Source organism: Ischnura elegans, chromosome X (assembly GCF_921293095.1).
Source record: "Ischnura elegans chromosome X, ioIscEleg1.1, whole genome shotgun sequence".
NCBI lineage: Eukaryota > Metazoa > Arthropoda > Insecta > Odonata > Coenagrionidae > Ischnura > Ischnura elegans.
Genome location: NC_060259.1, coordinates 65,977,512 through 65,983,599, shown reverse-complemented (window position 1 = coordinate 65,983,599; position 6,088 = coordinate 65,977,512). Strand labels below are relative to the sequence as shown.

General features: G+C 35.6%; 1 long non-coding RNA gene across 1 annotated transcript; it reads left to right on the top strand.

The window, feature by feature from the left end:
• Nucleotides 1–1,228: 1,228 nt before the first annotated feature.
• LOC124171616 lies at nucleotides 1,229–2,856 on the top strand. Its single transcript, XR_006867874.1, has 3 exons — nucleotides 1,229–1,554; nucleotides 2,342–2,533; nucleotides 2,644–2,856. It is a non-coding gene; the product is annotated as an uncharacterized LOC124171616 (long non-coding RNA).
• The last annotated feature ends 3,232 nt before the right edge of the window (nucleotides 2,857–6,088 follow it).

Sequence of the window (6,088 nt, the reverse complement as noted above, 5' to 3'; positions counted from 1 at the left end):
TTAAGTTTCCATTAATTATGCATGGTTTGCCTGCTTGATGCCCATATTGCCCCCATATTAAGTAGAACGTCATTAAAATTTTAAATGCGATGTAACTTACCACGTGTGAGCCCAACGTGGTGTCACATGGAAATTATCGGCACGCGCGTTCATTTTTTCTTCTTCGCACCATTATTCTACGAATTATGTTTAAGGCTCTTCTCGTAACGAGAACTTGCGAAAAAATAACAATTTATGCAACGACCTATTATCATGATGAACAAACGTAATCGCCGCCATATTATGCTAATGAAGTAGTTCACTTTTTCTAACAAAATAAAGGTTTCAATTAACATATTAATTCATGTTACCCGACATAAGCTGCTAAAATTGATATAAATGATTTTTTTTACACTTACATGGTTTTCCTTGGGAATACTTGTGAATTTTCAACACCTTCAGTGCTCCTGCGGCCAGTTGCTTGGAATTCATACAGCGTTCTCCTCCACTATTCTAACTTCAAAATGGCATTGGCTGAATCTGACGGTTAGGAACGTCACGTGACGGTCATGTGGTTCAGTTTGAGGAGTCGTTCGTGCCTTGCCATTCCTTTCACACTTCAATGCGTACGATGAAATGCAAGGAAACGATGAGATTTATGAGACATTATTAAAATGCTCATAGTATCAACGACTGTATAATATCTTGATTGATGGATCTGGAAGTAATTTTATGGCGGGAAATAGAATGCGCGGGAAATCTAATAGGCGGGAAAACGAAATGGCGGGAAAACGGAAAGGTGGAAACAAATTTGTTTCAAAAACGTCCACCAGGCTCTGCTGGCGTGGTACTGTCCGAAAATATTGTATACTAAATATATTATTGTATACATAAATATTACTATCCATAAATATGGTAGTATAAACTCTGTGATATTAGCAAAATGGCGGGAAAACGAAAAGACGGAAAAATTGGTTTGAAAAACGACCACCAGGCTCTGCTGGCGTGATACTGTCCATAAATATTGTATACTAAACATATTATTGTATATATAAATATTACTATACATAAATATAGAAATATAAACTCTGCGATTCTAGCGTTGCTATTAGCAACGCCGGATCCAGGATTTTTTCTGGAGGTGGGGGGCTCAAGAATACATAAAAAACGAACGTAATGATAACGGGACTATTAAAAATAGTGCTTATTTTTCAAGCGTCTGGGGGGGAAAGCACGTGCCCCTGTGCCCTCCCTAAATCCGCCAATGGTTATTAATCTCCTTTATATTGCCTCAAAATAACTACGAAGTTGAGTCGTTGCAACCCGCCATTTTAATTGCATCATAGGTAAATGGCCGGTTATGTAGTAGCATAGGCGGAACATCAAACGGGTGCCGGTTTTTCCTTTTTGTAATTGATTAATTTGGGATATGTGCGGTTTTTCTGCAACTAACTGTTCTAATAACTGCAGGAATGAGTTCCGTGTTTTTTCCGTAACCTTAAGAAAAAGGCGACATGACTACAAATGTGCCGGAGGAATCATTGGCAACGAACACCATATTCCACAATTTGTGAGGTTTGGAGTCTTTGTAAATCATTGCACGAAGATCAAGTTCTTTTTGTTTAAGTTTATCAAAGGTGATTCGTTTCAAAGTTTTTTTGCCTTTGGTAATCAATTTAGGGAAAGTGTGCATAAATATTGTTGCTAGTTTTGCGAGTTGTCAACATGCTATTTCTGGAGATGTTTTTAAACTTTGGTAGTATCATAAACGTGATGCAAGTAATCCGAGTTATGTTCAAGCGATAAATTTAAACAATAAACCTGAGCATATGCAACCTAATTCCAGGATTCAATGTGGTGAATTGTTATTATTTCATCGTGTGAAAGTTAAACTTCCTTTTTATTTTAGCTCTTATTCCTTGGAAATCCCTTGAGAAAGTTTTACGTGCGATATTGAAGACCTGAAATTTTGTCACATTGTCCCTTTTGGAAATAAATTAACAGTAACGTATGTGTGCAGATAATTAGATTTGAATACATGCTGGATGTTTATCTATGTTAATGACGAAACCTTCCTTAATTATTGCAGTAGTCAGCGAAAGATACATGACCGTAATTATTTAACCATTCAATGAAAACATAATCCTGCAAGTTATCTACTATAGTGGTACTAAGTTCGACCCTTAATATTGTATAGATGAGTTTTTTTATTTATAAATGGATGGTCCTCTAACCATGGTGTTCTGTACTACCTATACTTTGTACTCAATTTGCGGAGCATGTTATGTGTATAGCAGTGTTGATTTCTCATTTTATACTTAAGTACACACAGTTTTTTTCACCAACATTGTTCATGTTCCAGATTCATGCCTGTTGCATCATGCTTTGCTGAATTGATGGCCAAATAATGGAACGACTCCTATGACGTCAAGAGACAATTTTTTCATTGCATGTCCAAATAACCTAAGCAGCAGAAGCATCCAGTAATCTTGTACTGCTCTGGTATTTTGGTGTCACCATCTATTTTGCTTGAGGAGAGAATTTATCTGGAGCAGTAAGATGTATTTTTCATAATTTTGTTAGGTGCTGTGTTTTGCTTTATTCAAGTTCAATGCTCTAAGTGAATGACTTTGAACTTTTATTCCTTTTTAACTGGTTCCACAGGTGTAATTCGGATTATCTACTGATGAGCTTCTCATGAGTGTTTGACGTTCTACACAGCTAGTTATGAGAAAGTCACACCTGTTAGTGTCTACTGTGATTGTTATTTTTATAGAAGAGTAATTTTTTACTTGATTACCTCTGAAATTTCCCATTATTAAATGTAGTAATTCAAAGTTATGGTTACAATGTTGTGTCCTTTCCATCAAATTTTATGAAATTTTGAAGGTGAGGTTGAAATTTTGAATGTACTTGATTGCTTGATTGGCAGGAGTGTAATGAAAACAATCATTTTTTGATGATAGGATTGATTGGTTGATTTTCAAATTGCAGTCAGAGCGGTCTCTTTTCGGGAGGGAGGCCCCCTGCTGGTAGGGTCGATGAGACGGTCCTGCATGGGTGAGCTCCTCGAGGATAGGGTCCTGGATTAGCGACCCTTTGGAGATTGTACCACGCCCATTATTGAAGTACCTGCTCCATGGGCCCACGAAACGCATTTTAACCTTTTCGCCGCATGTTAGGAGAAGATTTTCGGAGATTAAACAGCAGTGAAAGGGTTTAATTCATTTTTTATTACATTATTCATCACTGGAAGTATATTTTGATGATCACTTTCATTTTCTGCTATGATGGCAATTTCATCATCGAATCTTACCATGTCAATCATTTCCATGTGCTTATTCTAACATAAAAATCTTCTCTCGTTCTATTTATTGCTTTTTGGATATACAAATTAAATAAGATTGGTTAGCATCCTTGTCTCACTCCTTTCTTTATTTCAACCTCTTCTTTAATATTACCAGATCATAATACTCTCATCTCATTTTAAATAAAACAATGTGGTGCTCTTTTTCCTCTACATGTGACCCCCACTGTCTTTAATAACTTTATCATCAAATTTACATAAACAAATGCTTTCTCCAAATCCAAATATCTACCTATGTATGATGTGTTTCCTTTCCTATTCCTTTTTAAATCATTTACCTAATATTAAGTATAACTGGGGAACTAGGACTTTTTTCAATAATCTATTTGAGAAGTTAACCCAAAACATGATTTGTGATAAATTTCCAATGGCTACATTCTTTTGAACATTTCTTTCCACTAACTTTCTTTCTTTTTCCACTAACCTTCACATCGATATGGTTTTTTTACCAAGTAATTAGCACCATCTGGACACTGTACAACTATGATTCAAAAAACGCACCAATTTCATACAATTGACAACCATGGCTGGGTTGACATTTTAATATGGAATTTAAAAAAATAATTTATTGAAACTTGTGATCAAAATAATCGTCAATATATCAAGCATGTTCAACAACTAATGAATAATCATACCTACTTTTTTCTAACCTCAGAGTTGACCATTAAAATTTTAATGTACATATGTATATTTTTAATAAATGTAGAACCATCCCTCCTGAAAATTGGAATAATAAAAATTGAGTGCAATATTCTTTCAGTTCATTTTCCACAAAAATATTGTGATTTCAAACTTTCATATTTGTGAAGATGACTTCAAGTTCTTCCTAAAGCAATGGCCTTGAAAAAATATGTGCTCAATAAACATAGTGAATTAACCTCAATATTCATTGCCTGAAGAGCAAATCCTTTTCAGCTTCACTGAACTATTTATGTTCCCTTGTTTAAGTTGTTATTTAATTGTGTACCCCAAAGGATTAATGACCAAATCCTTCTCTTTCTTTTATCAAATATAAAGTTTTTCTTCTGCATCAGTTTAAGCGGCCATTGGGTCTCATTTAGGGTTATGATATCAACATGCTATTGGAATAGTCTATATGGTTAACATTCAACTTGGTAAGGAGTGCAATGAATGATGAGTTTCTATATTTTGGACAAAGTTGGACTGTGTACATCAAACAGGGGTGCAGCTAGGAATTAAGGCTAGGGGGGGGGGTTTAGGTGCAACTAGACCTGGGGTGTGTGATATAACCACCAGGATAAGCGGGAGGTGCAGGGGCCCTCCTCCAGAAAATGTTTAAGATAAATGGTGAGTTTTATGGCTTTCTGAGGGATATTTTATTAATCCTTGGACTCTTCTATAAGTATATTAATCAAATGAAGTAAAATGGATTAAACTTAAAAGTTTTTCTGAGCTCTGTGTAGGGGGTTTTAAACCCCAAAACCCCCCTCGCTGCGCCACTGAAACATATTGCTGTTATCAATGAAAATCCCTGTCTTCATCACCTATAAATAATTCTCGTATTCACTTTTAAACACCTTTGCAATTTCAAGTTTTTGTTAGTGAGCTGATTATGCATTATTCACTGCGGGTGGAAACGGTAACATAGAAGATTTGGATTGATATTCATTTTATGTTAATTTCCTAATCTCAATGAGTTATTTTAGCTGTATGCATGTATTAATGATATGTTTGATGTGCACTCCAAATAAGGTAGAATTGAAAATTTATAGAGCAACAAATATTATTTGGCAGGTTTTTAGCTCTCCATGAGTACCTGTAGTCATAGGCGGATCTAGAGGGAGACACGGGGGCACATTCCCCCCCCCCCCCCCCAAGCCCTTGAAAAATATATGTACAAGATTTTTAGTAAGGTAGCATTATCATTGCATTTTTTTTGTATTATGAGGTATCCTTGTGCGCTCCCCCAGAAAGAAATCCTGGATCCGCCCCTGCCTATAGTCACATCTATTGTCATCTACAGACCACTCTAGCCACTGTAATGGCCAATGTCATTTTACCACTGGTATATGTTGTCATTCCAATGTTGGGTTGATGTGGACAGCTGATGCTGGGTTATGGGGGCAATGATAACTGATATTAGCCAATGTTAGCCTGACTCTGGGCCAGCATGGAAATGCTGCTTAGGCTGACCCCAGAGCGGTCATGTTACATGAGAGTCAAGAATTCTCTCCATTCTTCGAAGGATAATATGTTTATTAACTTTAGATGCATGGTTGCTGCACCCAATGTTTTAAATTCGTCATAAGTTTCTGCCCTAGCTTGCTTTGGGATTGGAATTATTATGCACTAAGTAAATTTGATAGGTACTTTTTAAGTCTTATACTTTTTACCTATCATTTTGTACATAAACTCCAGTACTTTACCACCACTGTTGTTTAATTATAACACTAGGATTGCATCTAATCCTGGTGGTTTATTCTTTTTTAAATTGTGCAGTGCACTAAAAGATTCTGAATTTTGTATGAGTAATTGATAATTACATATTGCTTATCACAGTAACAGAGAAATTACAGTGAAATATATAGCGATCATTATTAATGTGCTGCATATGTGATCAAAATTACTGCGTAGCTGTTCGAGATGGAATTAATTTTTTCAAGAAAAGACAGGCCAAAATTTTTGCATCCAAATAATTGTTTTTGTGAAGCCATGAAAAGTCATCAAAGGTAATTCTTTATTGCTAACAATAAAGGTAAAAGTGTAATAATTATAATTCCT